The sequence below is a fragment of the Drosophila elegans genome, unplaced genomic scaffold (assembly GCF_018152505.1).
Source record: "Drosophila elegans isolate 14027-0461.03 unplaced genomic scaffold, ASM1815250v1 contig_149, whole genome shotgun sequence".
In the NCBI taxonomy this organism is placed as follows: Eukaryota; Metazoa; Arthropoda; class Insecta; order Diptera; family Drosophilidae; genus Drosophila; species Drosophila elegans.
In genome coordinates, this window is record NW_024545513.1 from 9,736,646 (window position 1) to 9,755,202 (window position 18,557).

General features: G+C 38.6%; 1 protein-coding gene across 2 annotated transcripts in view; it reads right to left on the reverse strand.

Annotated features, from left to right (window-relative positions):
• Positions 1-18,557, reverse strand: part of LOC108136484 (LIM/homeobox protein Lhx1) — a 53,580-nt gene that overhangs the window by 14,155 nt on the left and 20,868 nt on the right. The window contains exon 1 of one of the 2 annotated variants that reach the window (XM_017257699.2): positions 16,316-16,445. The exons of the other annotated variant lie outside the window; for it this stretch is intronic. The gene's annotated coding sequence lies outside the window, so the exon portion shown is untranslated. Of the gene's footprint in view, positions 1-16,315; positions 16,446-18,557 lie in introns of those variants that run through there. 2 annotated transcript variants of the gene reach the window in all.

Sequence of the window (18,557 nt, forward strand, 5' to 3'; positions counted from 1 at the left end):
TCCCAGACCTTAACCCACACAAAGAGCGGTTGCGTTAACGTTAACCCACGAGATCTTAATCAGTTCGAGGAGTGTTCCGAGCGTTTGGTCGAGTGTCGCAGGATGCCATAAAAGTCCTTCATCAATTGACCCGCAGACAGAGCCAAACGGTACGGAAATTTCAAGTGTTTACCAGCATCGCTTACTGGGTGGTTCGAATGTTTGGATGGCTTGTGTGGCTTGGGTGGCTCAAGTGGGTGGTGGTTTAAAGCTGGATGGGAAACCACCCAAGGAAGGATGCCTGCTCTGGTCTGGTCTGGTCTGGTCTGGTCTGGTCTGGTCAAAAGGTTCGTGGTGTCGTGGTCCTGTGCCTTCCGATTCGATTCCATATGGGCGCTTTAAGTTGTTGTAAACACATGTTAATAAACACGCGGAGGGTTGTCAGTACCAGTAACAACAGCAACAACAACAGCAACAACAACAACAGCAACAGCAGCAACTGGCTCGAGCATCACTCAAATTAACTTTGAAAACCATTCAGGAACACTTCATTTGATTGCCACAGAACGTTGGGTTGGGAAAAACCCGGAGTAAACCACCCCACATTCTTTACCACCCCCCTACTCCACACCACCCCCTTACCCGGCCTTATCCAATGACCCTGCGGCAGTTGTTGTTTGTAATTGTTGTTGTAGCAATAGCAATTATACCATTGAAGCAACCCTCGGCAGCCATAAAAGTTCAAACACTCATTTCGCGCTTAGAAAAATATTTCCAGTAACCTCGTGGCCTTCTGAATTTGGCCCGCTCCACCATCCCAATCCCGTGATGTTTTTCTTTGGCAAACATCCGCATCAGCATCCGCATCGACGTCGAGGATGCCGAACAAGTGCCGAGATCCTTGAAGAGCCAAAGCTGAAGCTGAAGCAGAAGCCGAAGCTGAATCATTGGGCAAACAAGCAGGACAGGCACATAAATAAACAACAGGCGCCGTCGACGCCGACTGGTGGCATGAATCCATCATTGTGCCACATGCCCACATGCCACCCCCTCGATTTTCCACTTGCCCTGTTTGCATAGTCAAGTGCAACAGTTTCCAGTTCCAGTTTTCCGTTTCCAAGTCCTGAATAGATTTTCCCTTCTTTGCAGAAGATCTCGAAAAAGGTTGAGTGGATGTGTAGGTGTGTAGTTGTGTAGGTGTGGGGGTGTCACTTGTTCGCTGGCTTGTACCCATTGTGGATCGGCGTCTGAAGGCCACCTTATAATGGCCAAGAAATGTGAAAAGGAAAAGTATCTCAAAAATTCCATTTCCTATTTTTAGACCTTCAATTATGTAGTATGTAAAACAAGTTTTTATATCAAAAGAAAAACTGTCATAACAGTGGAAATCAAAATGCAGGGGAATGTTTTTGGTATATTTTATATACCCTAAGTCTAAAGTGGTTATTATGATTACATTAACTTTAATTACAAACGACGCAGAGTTTGAGATACATTTAAAAAATCCTTTATCATTCCTTCTGTTTGTTAGTGTTAGACCATAGAATACAAAGACACACCTAGAAATCATTTTTGCCATGCTCTTAAAACTTTTGAATTCAGGTCATGTCCAGGCAGCTTAAACGAATTTCCCCCCCAAGAAAAAATAACCCATATCATGTTCGGGGAAAATCGAAATCGAAATTCTCCGGTGAACTTTTCGCCACCCCGAAAACTTTATTGCCCCACGTAAATAGTTTTGTCAGGACATCGAATCTACCTGTCATTGCCTCATCCGCACAGCGCAAAAGGGGGAAGTCCAATGGGGGTTGGGGGTGAATGGCTGTTTTGGGTGGTTGCGTTGGGTGGGTGGGTGGCCCACCCCAAGGACCAAGAAGCAAGGGGCAAAAACAAGCGACAGGGAACAGCAGCAGGAGCAGCAGCAGCCACCACCAATCGACGTAGACAAAGCGCACACACATTAATTTCGAATTAGTTTTGCATCATGTGGTTCACGATGCAGAAAAATCGAGGGGGGGTTTTCCACCTCCTTCTCCTTGAAGCATGCTCCCCAGCATTTTCAGCTGGTTTTTCTGTGTTCGCCTTTTCTTTTTCTATTTTTTTTTTTTGCTCTCGGTTCGTGTTTATGGGCAACTATTAAGTGCACAACGTAGTGCGGCATGAAAAATGCGGCATGGACGTGGAACAGATCGCTGGATTTTCTACATGAGCGCATTCTGAAAGTCGTTCGCCTCACCAACACCCATATACCACCATATAGTCATTCTGGGTTCTTTATTCTGGGCTCTTGGGCACTTCGGCACTTGGGCTCTTCCCATTCTCCCCATTCATCGGCTGAAATCCGAGGGGAGTCTCGAGTTTGCTGGCTGTAAAATTAGGTTAATTCCTGTCAGTGCGTTGCTGATTTGAATTGTCACAGAACAGGATACACACATACACTGCGAGGTTGTGATAGAGTATAGTAGTAATAAAACACCTGCTAAAATAGTTGCCATCTTGAACATTTTGTAAATAAGTTTATAGTTTCTATCATCATTCGGTATTATGTTCTATCATTAGGTTATTCTGTAAATGGAACTTTAGTGTTAATAACTTTGCGCTATATTAAAAACTATTGCAAACTTAGAGTTACTAAATTGATTGAGTAAAAGCATTTACCCTTTGTTCTTAAGTTGGAAAAGTTCTCCTCCATATCTGTTATTCAATATATGTGTAGTATTTTTTTTCAGTGCATACACTTGGCACCTGGTTCTCGGTTTCGTACACTTTGGCATGGGATTTACCTGCACTTTGAGTGCCATTCGCATTGACGTTCGCTGACGTCTTCGCCTCTTAACCCCCCAAAGGCCCCCCCACCCTTAACCCCCAGATGGCCGCCTCCGGGGGCCCCTCTTAACCCCCGAACGCAGCTTAGTGACGACGACGGGTCTAATCCCCTGACTGCCTGTCTCGCATCCTCATCCTACATACACACAGTATACTCGAACATACATTTTCAGCTCTTTCGCTTTTTCTCGGGGTTTATATATTTTCCTTTTCGTCTCTTACTTTTTTGCACATGACAGTTACGCAAGAAAAGTGTCAAATCGAGTGAGTTGGCAAATGTTATGCAATCCCAGCTGGGATCCGCTAGCCGATGGGCGATAAAAGCTGCCAACTGATTGGGATGTTTGATTTCAGAAATATTTCGCTCGCTTTAAAGCCACCAAGTTCTATCAACAGAAATTGTATTTTGTAATCTTGTGGGAACTTCTTCAAATTTTATTCTTTAAATTTGATATTTGTTCATGAATCAAGCTAAATGCAATATTCATAGGAAACTTCTCAGAAAGAAAAGTTTTCAGGGTCAGACTTTATAAAATTCTATTGGGATCTGCCGTTAAATTTAAAATGCCACATTTGGCCCTTAAATCACAAATTGGATTTACCAGGAAGTACACTAATTTTCCTTCCCCTTCCTTTTTTTCGTGTCATTGACAGGATAATTTTTTTTTACTTTTTTCCCATGCTCTTTGATTTCTTTGGGGGGAAAATTTCGTTCCTATTTTGTGGTTTTATAATCCTCAGAGTCATCAATTTGCTGGGGCCGTCGTCGTCTGTTGGCATTTAGTGCCACTTGAGCGACAAACTGGCCAACGTCATGTCAAGGTCACACAACGACACAAACATATAGTATGTAATTATATATATGTGTATGTATATACATATATATATATATGCGACTGGAGCCTTGGGTCATTGGTAATGAGTGTCCGAAGTTGTCCAAGTTGTGGAAACTGTTCAAGTTGCTGCCCGAGCAGTTTGCACTTAATTTCTGTTTGTGTGTTGCGTGCACAAACATTTAAAATTTATAGACAAACAGAGGCGAGAGGAGAACGTTCGTCGTAGTCGTCGTCGTCGTCGTCGTCGTTGTCGTTGTAGTCTGACACCCATCCACCCAGTGCACCCCCTTTTTGGGGGAGGGATACTCCCACTCCCACTCCCAGTTCCAGCCCCAACCCCCAGTTTTCCGATTTAGCCACTTGGCATGCTCAGTCAAGTGGAAAGTGTAGTGCCTCCCCCTCGACGGCTAAATGAAGTCGACCCCCCCACCAAAGAACAACACCCACACTCGGTGGAAATTGCTCCTTCTGTTGACTGGTTCACGTTCTTCACGCTTTGATGCGGCATTACAAATTGTTGTGGTATTTGTTGTTGCCGTTGCACCCTAGCAAATAGTTGCACACACACACACACACACACACCAGCACACGCACACCCACAAGCGAGCAAACACACACGCAGTTGCACTGAGAAAAATCACTATTGGTTTCATACTGCAAACATAAATTTGATTCCAGCTAGCAAAAAATCATTAACAATAAATAATTTCTATTAATTTAATAGTCCTTAAGAATTATGTGCATTCAATGCGTTTATAAACAAATTAAGGATTAAACAATTTAGTTTTAAAATAGTTTAATAGTTTTACTTTATTTTAAATGAAGAAAAAAACTTGCAATTGTATTCCTAAAATGTTCTTGTTTAGTTTATAGGAAATTTCAAGAATTAAACAAACAACCACTCAATTTAAGCCGCAAATAAGCTTATTAATCACCATTCTTTGCCCAGTGTATAGCATTTGTTTAATTCATTTGTCGTTGCCTTGGCTTTGGCTTTCTGTTCAAAGTTTTGCAGCCATATCTGTCTCAAAATTCGTGGCCGCCGCTCAAAGTGTCAGAAACAGTTTTTGAGGCTTTGTGACTTTGACTTTTTATGATGTTTTGAGCGCCTCAACTTTGGGAGAAAAGCGAGGGGAAAATCAGACAACTTGCCTCAGTTCGAACTTCGTTTTGTTGGACACTTTGCTGCAAACAATAAACTTGAAGTTCTTCTTGGGCAGAATGAAGGGGGCCAAAAGGGTAAAATGAAAAGGAGGGCAACCAGGCAAACTGTCAAGTGTGGAATCCCTACGAATCCTTTAGGACGAATTCAGTCAAACAGAAAGTGAATATGTATTAAATAGGAACGGAATCCTGAATTTAATAATGTTTTATATAAAAAACATTACTGCTTTGATTGTAAGTACTTTAAAAGTCAGCCAATGAAATAGAGCTATTTCACATTGGATGGAAAATGAATCTAACAAAATTAATGAAATATAGAATATATTATAAGTTTAGTTGAAATCTCATTATAAATCCTGGAAAATAAATTTTTTTGATTAGCAAATTAAAAGATATAAAGTACAAATATATACTCTTTTACTTAGTCTCTAAATTCTCGATTGCGTTTTATTCTCAAGCCAATGGCAACGGAACAACTCTTCTTTGTGAATGTCTCAGCTTCTAAACCCCATTTTGCCAACTAAAAATCTTTGTTTTGATTGGCATTACGAGTACAATAACTTCCATATAGCAGCGTACATAGGTATTTGTGTGTCTTATAATTGCTCAAGGAATGAAAAGGGGTGGCTTGCTTTGCTGTTGCTGGGAAAACAACAGTCAAAAAAGTGAGTACGCTCTGTTACCTTTTCGGGTAACAACAACTAACTGCCTTCGGGTTGTTGTTGTGCCAAATGTTGCTTTTGTTATTTCAAGCATTTTGTGGCAGTGCCACAAGCGACAATCTACAACAACAAAGGACGAGAAAACAAAAACCAGCCGCATTTTGTGGGCATTTGTAAAGTGATCCCTTTTTTGGCATGCTGTTGGTTTTACAGCCAGACGAACAGGCACCAAAAAGGACCAAAAGGACCTTCTCCCTTTTGTTTCTCGCGCCTGTGGAAATCGCAGTGCCTACACTTAAAAAAAAAACCCAAAAATTTTAAATTAAGCAAATTAAGAAACTATACAAAGATTTACATTAGTCTTTTAAAAAGTGTGATTCTTAAAAAACTCAAGAAAATGTAGAAAAGTGAATCAACAAATTCGTTTAAATGTATTGTCATAAGCTTAACATTTTTCAAAAATTCAAAGCATAAAATTATATTTTTTTAAAAATATATTTCACACATTAAAGATTCTTAATTTTTTAAATACAATTTAAAGGTTTCATTTGCACATATTATTAAGTAACTTTATTCCAAGTGCTCTGATGTTGCTTCTGGTTTTGTGACGTTGCCGTCATGATGTTGCTGCTGTGCCTAAAGCAACAGGATTTTGAGGCTCGCGTTTTTCCCCTGGAAAGCGTTGAGCCATGCCAAAAAGGATTTGCCCTCCCCCTCGACATCCCCTCCATTCACCATCCTCCCCTGTTGGCATTTAACATTTTCTATATACATTTGTGTATATATGTCTCTCTGAAATTGATACCAATGATGTTCTGGCCCTGCTCCTTTGCCAAAAAAAAAAAAAAAAAGAAAAAAACGAAACCGTTTTGTTTTTATTGTTATTGCATACGTTGTTGTGTTATTCTTTCATTTCAACGCGCCTGCCGCTCAGAAACACAAAAACAAAAACAAAAAAAAAGTGGGAGAAAATGTAAGGAAGAGGACGAAGCAAAGGTGAACTCCTTTTTGGCGAGCGACGAACCAACTGACAGGAATAACAATAATAAAAGCAACAGCAGGAGCAACACAAAGACAATTGCCATAAACAAAATGGCGTCGTTTTGAGCCAGCAAAAGGAGCAGAGTGGAAGTAAAGGAAGTGAAGGACATACAGGATGCTCGCTTTCCCTTGATGTTTGCTCAACAGAAGAAAGAATTTAAAAGCGACTATTAGTTGGGTATATTTGAATGCACCAGCAAACCACTTAAAAGCATTTTAAAACGCAAAGAAAAACGAATGATATGAGCATTGTATAATACAAATTAATTAATTAAGATAATTTGTATATATATATACATATATTTAATAAAAAAAATTTCTTAACTATCTCCAATTCAACAATATATTTCCCAAACATTTACATATAAGCCTACGAGAAAACTCCAACCCAAAACTGCAGAGCAAAAACCATACCAAAATGGAAAAATAAAGCAAACAAAACCGGCGACTAGCTGATCCCAAGATCAGCAGATCCTATAGACCATGCCCACACAGATGACAAATATGTTGACAACGCAACACGAGCGAGGAACCAAAGGACCACACACACACCACACAACAAACACCACACATCCCATTCTGAAGAATGGAATTGCAAATGAATTGATGCGCTTTGTTGACTTTTGTCAATTGGGATTATGCCCATTCCATGGCCCCGATTCGGATTCGTGTTCGTATTCCCCGGGTTCTTTGGGTGCTGGCTGCCTGAAAAGAGCGCAGCAGCCATTGCGATTAACAATTGGCTTAAAACCGTGCCAAACAAAGTGTCGAAAAGCAAGCCTAAGCCGCAGACTCAGACTCAGATTCAGATTCAGATTCAGTTTAAGGCTCAGGCCCAAAAGCCGAAAACCGAAAACGATGCCGAAGAAACCCCAGACGATCCCCAGATCGCGTTCTGCTGTCGGATCATTGACGAATGGGACAATAACAACTTTGTCTACCTGCCCACGCGATCGAAAATATATATGTGTATATGTATGTATGTATGGTAAAGTATAGTATGTATAGAGAGGCAAAACGAGGCAGATCAGAGATCAGCGCGCCTAGATTATTATGCCAGTCAGCCATCCGTCGGGGGATTTGTAAAACAGATCTTTTTACGGATTAAAGGCGAAACCACAGCAGCGGTGGCGGTGGATTCTGCGGTTATGACAAAAGACTCGCAGCCACAGAGAGAGAAAAGAGGGCTAAGAAGTTACAAATAGAGACAAAATGTTACATTTTATAAGAAAAATATTGGTTTTTTTAAAACCAAATAAATAGCAAATAAATGTTTAGTTTTCTTTGTACTTCTGTTTCAAATACGTTTAACTTTCTTCCTTTTTTAAGTTCATAAAATCAATAGTCAAGTAAAAAACCTGTATCTTTCAAATTCCAACATTTTATTGTTTTTTTCTGTGGACATGTTTATGGCCTGATTATTGAGCTTGAGACACGAGCAATAAAACCAAATCACATCTGAGTCTCCAATCTCCGAAAGAACTTCCGCAAAACGATTTAGTTTTGGATACCATTAGGAGGGAGATATTTCGGAGGCGGCGTCAATGGCATAAAACCGCAGAAAGTGAAAGTAAATGAGTCTCTTGTGGGCCAACACAATATTTGTCTTAATTGGAGCAATTTTTGGGGATTTTTTCTTCTGGTAATAAGAAGTTGATGGATAGATGGGTGGTAAAGTAGCATAAATTAACGAATAATTGGTAAGAAATATTGTGTTATGCCTAACTAATAAATATTTGAGCGGTTTTAATGTTACTGTTTGCTATTTTTAATTAGCACTTTGTGTATACACTTCTACACTTGTGAATACCAGAGTAAAAAAAAAATTTTGGAACTAAATCTCAAATCAGTTCACATAACATTGAGACTATCCCAAAATTTGCACATTTTCCCCGTCGCCAACTTTCCCTTTTCCAGATTTTGGTGTTGTTATAGTTGGATTTCCCTTTCTGTTTGTTTTCCCAACCGTATTTTGTTATTACTATTTCGGTTTCGACCCCGCGCTGTCAAACATATCAATTTCAAAGCGAATTTTCCTCCGGCCCAGCATTCGCTTTCTCTCTCTACTGCACAGAGTCCATCTCTTTCTGGCTGTCCCTGTGCTGTTTTATTTGTTTGTCCATAAATTGTCTGTCAGCGTTTCTGCTTTTGTTTTCTTTACTAGATTTCTGACATGTTTTTCTTGCTCGTCATCCACGTATCTAAACATTTTTTTTTATATTTATTTTTCAGGGTTTTTTGTTATAAGTTTTGATGGATTGCATGCAGAAAATGCCGAATAACTGAAAACCGAGAAACGAGCAAAGTTCAAAATTATAAATCACACTCAAATTTGTTGGCAGATCAGCAGAGGAGCAGCATAACAGCAGTTAAATTTATGATTTGCCATAAACAAGAGTAACAACAAATCGATTAACACATAAAACGAAAACAAGAATCAACTCCAACGATTTGTGACACTAATAAATAAGGCAGCCACAAAAGGGAGCAGCAGCAGCAGCATTACCTTGCCCCTTTTCTCCCGTAATTTTAAACTCACTTCATCTTCCTCGGGGATACTTTATGGGATATGCGAAACTTTTATTTATTTATGCTTATTGCGTTTATCATTTGTGACATTTGCATAGCGCCGGCGTGGGCCAAAAATGGTGGAATTCGGATTCGGGGATTTCGGGGGATTTCGGGGAACCCGAGAAATTGTCACAGCTTGCCCGTTTTTATTGCCCCAACCAAGTCGCAGGCTGCAGCTGTAGAAATCTGCGCAAATTTATGCGCAAATGAATTGTGCATTTGATGTCGGTTTACTGAAGAAACGGGAGTGGGCGCAGACTTAAAAAATTGGCGCAAAAACGGAGGGAAACCCAAGCAGCAGGTGATGAGATATAGCTTTGGATTGGACTGCTGCAACTACAGGGTTGTGGGAAAAATGAAAAAATAAACAAATCTTCGTAGGTTTTATAAAAATTCATTGCAATTAATTAAGTACTGAACTTATGAAAAAATATGAGGAAAAAGAATACCACAAGGAAACATTTTAGCAAATCAGAACAACTTATTGTTTCACTTTGTATTTAAAATTAATTATAAAGATAAATAATAATTAAACATATCAACATTTAAATATGAATTCGTTAAACTTTAACTTTATAAACTATGCAAAACTTGTAATTCAAAATGCCAAAGTATTTTTGCAGTTATTCATTTTTAAGGTCAGAAATACATCTCAAAAATAAACCAAATTCCAACAACCTAAAAAGTCATATTTCAAATGATTCATTTGTTCAACCTTTCGGTCCATTCATCTTTTTAGCACCTACTCCCAGACGCAATCTTCACTTGATCTCGTATTTCAGCAATACAAAACAAATACAAAACAAAAAAGTAAAGCTGTCACAGTTTTTCCTCTAGGCAGAAAATGCATTTTCGCCTGACCCACATTTCGTGGCCCACTGCCACGCCCTCTTCACCTTGCCAATATATGTATGTGCGTTTTTTTATAGCTTAGCATTTGTTTTACTTTATTTTTTGCGTGTGCCATTTTCCGGGGCAAAACTGAGTCAGAGATTCAATGGATCATTGCGATCGAAGCCGCCGCCGCCGCCGTCGCCGCCTTTTGAAAACTGAGTCATTTTCATTGGCAATTGTGAGTCAGGCGTGGAAACGTGGAAAAGTTGCCGGCTGCGTCGGGTCCTGAGCTGTAACCGTTTTGTTATGTCATTTATAGCCGCCTATTTAACGTTTTTTCAAGCGAAAAACTTTATTTTCACGCGCATTACGCAAAGTGCGGAGAGTAGAGTCGCAACGCCACAACTGTGACTCCAAAGTCAGGCTCCAAAAAGTGCTTCGCCAGTAAAAGCCCATTAAAACTAGCTCCGAAGTGGCTGTAAAAAATAAAGCCAAACTAAAAATAAAACAAAAATAAACATTAACTGCTCTGCTCTACTCTGTTCGGCTTCCCAAGTGCGGGCTTTCGAGATAGAAAACAGAAACAGAAACAAAAACTGAAATGGGGAGTAATCGTAAAATACTGGAGAGTGGAACAGGTTCGAACCGAAAGGGCAAGGAAGGTGGCGGAGGGAGGTGGTGGGGGGTGGTTTTGGTGACCCCGACAAGTGAGCTTGGGCTTCGGTTTCGGAATTTATCTATGCTGCAATGGTTTCGCCCCAATGGTTGCAGGTGGGAGGTAAAGCTATCTGGGTTACCGAAGATCCGGGCAAGTTCTGCATTAGTTGCTTTTATTTCCACCGATCTTTGTGTGACTTAAGTTCGAGTTCCCACATTTGTGGAAATCAAATGCTCTTTTTTCATGAAATTCTTAGAATTATGATATTCAGAAAATGTTGGACCCAAATAACATGGGAATTGAAGTAATTGTTTATGAATTTGTTACAATTTTGTGTTTATAAAAAATGCTCAATTTTATAAGTACCAAAAATGGATCTCAGTATGGCTGTTTATAATCCTTGTTCTCTAAGCAAATAAAACTAACTAAAATTATATTTAAAGCAGCATTTCATGATTTAGTGTTATGCAATTTAAGAAACACAACTTCTATTTCAACAAATCTTAGACTTAAGCATGCCTTTAAATGTTGAATAAAGTGCTGCAATTAAATGCAAAAATGTCGCTCTTTGAAACCATATATAGCCATCTATCACGTCAGTTATCTCCCCTGAACATATGCCCACATATATCATACATATTTATATAAATATGAGTTATGAGTGTGCAAAATAAAAGGAAGCTGAAAAGGGAGAAACGCAACCAATGGCAAAGATCTCAGAGGCGCGATAAGGAAAAGCCACCCCGTTTGGAAAACTGAGGGGGCGAAAAACTTTAAGCTTAAAGAGCCAGGCCGTTTTTAGTGTTTGTATTGTGTTTTATTTGCGAGTCGGCAAAGCGGATAAGTAAAATAAACGGGAGAATCGAAATCGATTTCGTGTATTTCGAGGACTTGGAGTCTTTTGCCTTCCTAAGCTTTTCCAAGGGACCTTAAGCCAGTAGTTTGAGCCCCCCTCATTCCCCCTATCCCATTCCCAACCCACCGACCATTTTCTTTTTCCTCCTTTGGCAGACATCATTTTGCACACAAAGCTCTGCACATTTCCGTTTCCGTTTTGTATACATAACCTCAATTCACATTTTGGCACGGCCACCCTTAGATGGCAACCCCCAATGGTCTGCCCTCTCTTTCTAGCACACCCACACACCCACACGCCCAACCCCACACACATTTTGCGGCTGTCTCCTTCTTTGGCAAATGCCACCTGCAGCAGTTTTTGTGAAGCTTTGCGTGCTTTTGGTTTCGACAGTTGGATTTGTGCTGTGCGACCTCAGAATAAAGTCCCTTTCTCCTCCCTCCACCTTGCGATTTTCCCTACCCTCCCCTCCCCGACCCCTTTTTTTCCCTTGCAGCTTCCACTGGTCTTTTGTTTCGTTTTTCTTCGCTTTCTGTGGCTGCTGTTTTCTTTAGTCAGCCGCCAACGCCAAATCCGCCAAAGCAAGCCACCCCCAAAAGCGCCACCGCCTCTCCCCTTTCCCTTCCCTTATCTTTGGCTTTCTCTCTTTCTATTGCCATCTCTCTTTTGGCCATTTCGTTTGTTGCCATCTCTTTTGGGTTTGGCCCGAGGCCCGCCTTTCTTTTTTTCGCCCCCATCGCTTTTGTGTGCTGCCAACGTCGCAGTCGACGCTTATCTCCGCCACCCGAAAACACTCCCTCTACAAACCCCTTTTTTTTAAAGGGGGGTTTTCCGGAGGTTTTCCCTTGGTATTTTTTGTGTTTTTTTTCGACTTTATTTTCGGGGCTGGAGAAAATGTTTGGCCAAGCTTGAAATATGACACGATTACAAGTGGTGGAGGTGCTGATATACACAAAGAAAAACATTTTCATATATTTTAAATATGAAGAATATAGAGTTAATTGTTACATAAAAACAAAAACATTTAATTTCTCAAAATATGTTAATTTTTCACATAATAATAATTCGATTGTCTTAATTCAAAAAAAAAAAATATAGTTAGTATATAAATTTTCTCCGTGTATTAACTCTTTGGCTCGTAAATCTCGGTTGCTTAGAGCAAGGAGTTGGGGGAAATAGCTCCTTAAAGTGCCGCACTTAAAGCACTTTTATGGGGATCCCGGAAAAACCAAATAAAACAAATCAGAAACAAAAGCCAACTGGAAACTGAAACTCTCTCATTGTCATTATCAGGGGACTTGAATTTGTTTGCTCATCAAGTTAACCCCCTAAAAACCCAGAGACACTCAATTTTTGATTGGAGATTTATGGGACAAGTTACGAGTCCGCTTTCGGCACTAAAGTTCACTCAAGTCAAGAAGACTTTGCTCTAGTTTTAACGCCTCTCGTAATTTGCCCCGACACATCATCAAATGCCTGCCCCTTAACCCGCCACTGCCCCCCGGTTCGTTTTAGTTAGACATTAAAATGCTCAAAATGCTGAGAGAGAGAAGACCCTTTTTATTATTTTTTTGTTGCTGTTGTTGTTTTTTTTTGTAACGTCTGGGCCTTGTTTTCGTTTTATTTCGGGGCCTTACGAGTTTTGTCATTAAGGCGCACAAGTCGTTCAACAAATGCCCCATAAACAATAAACAATAACAAGTGAGTGTGTGGAGAAGAGTTATTGCCTAAAAAAGCGAGGGATTGAGACCCATAAGCCCTGCGACAGGTTAAACATTGGAATTGAAAATCGATTAAATACCAGAGGTCAACATCTTTTTACTAACAAAAATGATCTGATAAATAAAGGATATCACACTTTTTGTAACTCATTTTTAGGTATAATAATTTAGGAACAAATATATGAATACAACGGATTTCCCAGTACCTTGGCACATTTTAGCATTTATTTCCGACACCCATTAATACCTTTGAATTATTATGCTCTTGATTTATGAACTTCTCCCTTACTTTTCCTTTACTATTTCCCGCTAAAATGGCGACATTTCCGCCACAGTCACTGCCAAAAGTCTACTGGCCTTTCCACCTTTGGGCGTTATAAATTTTTATTTTTATTTTCCTTTTTGGTCGCCACAAATCAAAGCCGCGTTTTATGGAAAATAGTTGGCAACATATACACACACACACTCACACACACACACACACAAGCACACACGCACTTGGCCAAATGATTTACGAAGGCGTTGAAAAAGCGTTAGAAGAGGAAGGTACCAGTTTTTTTGGTTCGGTTCGGGTTCGGTTTTGGGCTTGGGTTTTTACTTTTTTTTATCGCACATCGGTAAAGTATTAAATTCGTGGCCCCAAAATAGCCGCAAATTTATTATCCCAACGAGCACACAGTGAGAAAAAAACATAAAAAGGCGCAGGGAAAGTGCGGTGGGCAATGAGACGGTGGCGGGGGGCGGGGCGGAGTAGAGGGGGGCGTTGTGGTCAGTCTCGTGTATAACAAAAAGTAAAAACCCAGAGAGTCATAAAAATAAAAAATAGCCCAAGTAAATGTCAAATAAACTTTAACGGTTTTACTTTTTTCCTTTGGTTCTTCGCTTTTTATTTTTTTCTACGAGAAACAGATTGGACCACAGGCAGCCGCAGCAGCCAAAGTCATAAACTTTTCGAGCTGCAAGGCCCCAAAGCAAAAAAAAATATAGTACATATAAATACTTATATAGCTGTGTATAAATATATGTATATATACAGAAAACATTGAGTTGATTGCACCTGCAGAACAAAGCTTAATGAAATGTTCTAGCCAAAAAATCTATAAGCTTAGAAAATGATTGAGGGATAATAGAGCTTCTATTGTAGCATTAAAATATCAGAAAACAGAATAAAATAATAATACAATATTAAAATTAGCTTATACAAAAAAAAACTATAATTCTTTTTATCTAAATATATCGTATATAAATATTTTGATTTTATACTTTGCACACTATTTTATTTATAAAATTTGTTTCTGTGCATAAGTATATATTTATAAAAGTCATGTAACCAAACCGACTGAACAAAAACTGCCACCGCTGCAAAAACTGAAACTGCAAATAAAAATAAAAATAAAAACTTCTAGGGAAGGAAGAAGTAGCAACCGCAAGGCTGTTGGCGAATCAAAGGGGACGGTGGCTAAAAGAGGGCGGAAGGGGCGGCCTAGGGGGCGTGGCAAGGGGCCAAGGGCGTAGCTGAAGCCAGCGATTTACCCGGGTGCCCATCGAGAATAAGAGTACTATATTACGTGACCAGCCGGCAAAATGACAACCGTAAATCTGCGGTATATTTCACATGGTTGAACGGACTTAAAGGGAGGAAGGCAAATGGTTGAATAAAACAAAAGGTATTTACGATGAAAATTTACCCATTATTGAGATTTGTATAAAGTTTGCCTGGCAAGAAGTTTGGAAAGTTCAAAATACCGCAATATATTAATCTTGTTTCTCTTATAATCAATTTTCAAACATTATTTTGTGATATTAAAACGAAACAATTGAATATCTAATATAAGTTATAATAAAACTACATTCAATATGTTCCGATTTTATTTTCAAAACTGAAACACAAAGATCTTATAGCAAACTTCAAAATTAAATAAATTAAACCAGGCAAACGATTTAATATATTTATTTATAAAACATAACATTGAAGTAAATTGAACTAGCTGAAGTCTATGATTACTAATACGCCATGTTGTCACCCTGTAAATGCGTCGAATTTAGCTTGGAAGAGGTCGCATTTTAGGCCAGCTTTAATGTAGAATTGGCTTTAAAAAACGGCCGACAACAACAGCTGCTTATCGCTGGAAAAAGATAAAAAGAATAAGATGAACTTTCGGGACTTTTGGCCATATGCCTTTGACCCTTTTGGCCGGCCAAACGAAACCGAAAACCCAGAAAAAAGTAGGCGTAAGAAAGCAACAAAAGCGGTAACAACCACAAAAGCAAACAGGACAATAAAGCAGGAGGCATAAAAAGGCGAAGGAGGAGGACGTGTGTTTTTGTGTGGGTTCATAAAAATTTCTGTTTTCGGGCATCATAAAAATAACAACAGAATCCCTCAAAAACAACAGGCCAAGTCTGAGTTAAGGTCGTTTAAGGGTCATTAAGTGCGCAACACACACACAAACACAGTATACATCCTTATGTATATTTACAAGGACTCCCACTTATGTTAAATTGCCGTAAGTCATTTGAAGTGTTGATGATAACTCAGAAAGTTTAAGGCTTTAAGAGGAGGAGAAAAAAAGCTGAAAAGTTGCCTAATTCAATTTTGCGAAGGAGTTGCTTTTTACATTTAATCATTTTAATTTGAAAATGCTTGTTAAACTCAGAAAATAAAAAAAAAAAAACTTGAATGTTTATTTAATTTTAACTCATTTGTATAATATGTATAAAAGGTATGTTCACCTTAACTTGTGAAACCAAAACTTTTACCATCCGGTATACATAAAACAACTATATAAAAACTTTTCCTCTTAACTGAAATGCAATTAATAGCAAAATGTAGTATTTTCGTTGAAGAACATATTCTTTACATATTAAGAAATCTTTTCCAATGCTTTTAACCTCTGTTGTAATTTTAATTAACACAAATATTTGTACTTATTTTCTGCGCTTATGAAACAAATTGTTTTGAAAATCTAAAACTTAAGCTTTGGGCTTTTGAAATATTATGAACCGGAAGGCTAAAACATTAGTTAATTAGTTCTTTCTGTCCCATTTTCAGCACTTTATGGAACCCATTGCGTTCTTTGACTACCAAGTTTTATCTCGAAAGTTTTACTTTGCACTTTGTGTTTCCCGCTTTCTTGGGTCTTTTTATTTGTAATTTGATTTATTACCTCAGTTACGCCGTCGCTGCCCGGCCATTCATTGTTGTTGTTTATCACACAGCAAACAGTTTAATTTATATGACAAGCAATAAATTGACACGACAAGAGCGGTGACAAAAAAAAAAAAACAAACACAGAAAAAGTCGCACGTTTCCTTTTAAAAATGTTGCTCTTTTTTGCATGCGGTTTCTTTTTAATTTTCCTTCTGTTTTTTTTTTTCCAAAGAGGCGGATACTTGATGTGTTGACACTTTTTTGGGGAAAAAATAGTTGCATAAATTGTGTGGGGCTGGCTCGTGTTGTGGCTAAGTGAAAAATCCGTTGCACGTAATTAACGCAATTAAAATCAAAACATTAATGACCTGCGCTCCTTTTCGACCGACGTCGCTGCTGACTGCGACGCAGCGGCACAGTCGACGTCGCTGCAGCGATAATAGCAGCAGACGGACAGCGTTTGAAGTTTTCCCCAGAATTTTTTGTACTTTTTCGTTTCAATTTTGGGACTTGGAAAATTGTTAAGAAAAAATCCGGAGAAAATAAATAATAATTATTATTTGAATTACTGGCTTGGATCTTCAGGGGCAAGATTTTATTAATGGATGCAACAAAAAAAAGAAAGAGAGAGAGAGTCGGAAAAGCAAGAGAAAAGTCTTGCCTACTTTTTGGGGCTCGCAGCCATTTTGTTCTGCCTGCGTAGGCGTCGACAGCGACGTCGCCTTTTCATCTTGCATCTTGCTCTCTCTCGTCCTCGGCGAATGCGCAGCTGCGAAGAGAATACTCTCTCTCATTCGCCGCCGCTCTCTGTCTTTCTCCATTTCTCACCCTCTCCCTCTCGCTCGCACTTTCTCTCTGGGTCCGGGGAAAGGGAGAGAAAATGGGACCGTTGAAATATTTAACGCCACTAAGTATGCTACGAAAATATTTTTACCAACAGGCAAACCGAATTCCCGAACATTGCAACTTTTTTTTTTGCTATTTAAAAATTATGACTAAAAGAATGTTGAAGGAAGGCTATATGCTATTTGCAAAGCGTGTTCAAGATAATACTTTGTTTGGAAATCATTTTTGAGAACTATTCTATAGACTATGGGCCAACTAAAAAATGATAAAGCTATATTTAAGCTATATGGATTGGTATGTAATTAATTCATTAAATTAATTAAATCCTTCCGTATGCGTAGTCTTATAGTTATTAAAATGAGAAAATTAAACAAAAAGAAATCAAACTTCAACCAAATAAATCTAATTTGGAAAAATCTTTGAAGTATAATAAACAATTCCACCTAAAGAAAGTGTTTAATATTAGAGGAAATTCCACAATTTTATCTTAAAACTTTAATTGCCGCTTGCCAAATGTCAAATAATTATCCGACCAACTTTAAAGCTTAACCCATGCTCGCACACGTACACACATACACACATATAAGTACATCCTTTAAAACTTCGGCCGTCGAGTGAAAAGGGTAAACAAAGGCGAAGAGGGAGGGACGAATTTTGCAGCTGCTTTTGGCTTTAATGCGTTTTCAGCTTTTCCCAGTTGCCTTTCCATTTTCCCCGCCTTTTGGTTGAATTTTTCGGCCACGAAAGGAATGTGAAAATTATGGCACAAAAAAGGCTTTAATGGAGATGTTTTTCAGAGACGGTATTTTTAAATAAGCGGAGAATGCAAGAATGAGGGAAAACAAAATAAATAAATATTTTTTTTCAAATAAAAACTTTGATTATTTAAAGTTAAACTTATTATTATTAAAAAAAATATAAACTTATCCCGAATTCATTACCTTAGTTTTGAAATATCTTTCATTTTTAATATCCTAATACAACTTCCCGGATCCAATTTTCCTAAACCTCCTTATCATGTGAAGCTGCGTCCTAATATCTTTTGCATGACTTTGTTTTATTTATGCGATTTTTGTCAATATTTGCCAAGCATTTAGCCCATGACTTTTGCACTGCTTTCTTGGCAATGCAAAAATGTGAAAAATAAAAATATATTTCCCGGGATTACCAAAGACAACAGGATTCGCTGGAAAAAAAAGAGGAAAGGAAAATGCTGCGTCCGAAAAATCAACAATCAACTACAACAGCATTCAACATCAACAGAAGGCAAAACAATGCCAACATTTTCTTTTATTCCCACGGTAATTTGAATGGCAAATATTTCTATGGAAAACGATAAACAATTAGTACAAACAAATAGACGAGCTGCGTCAGAAATTAAAATATTTTTGGGCAGAAACGCGTGGCACAAA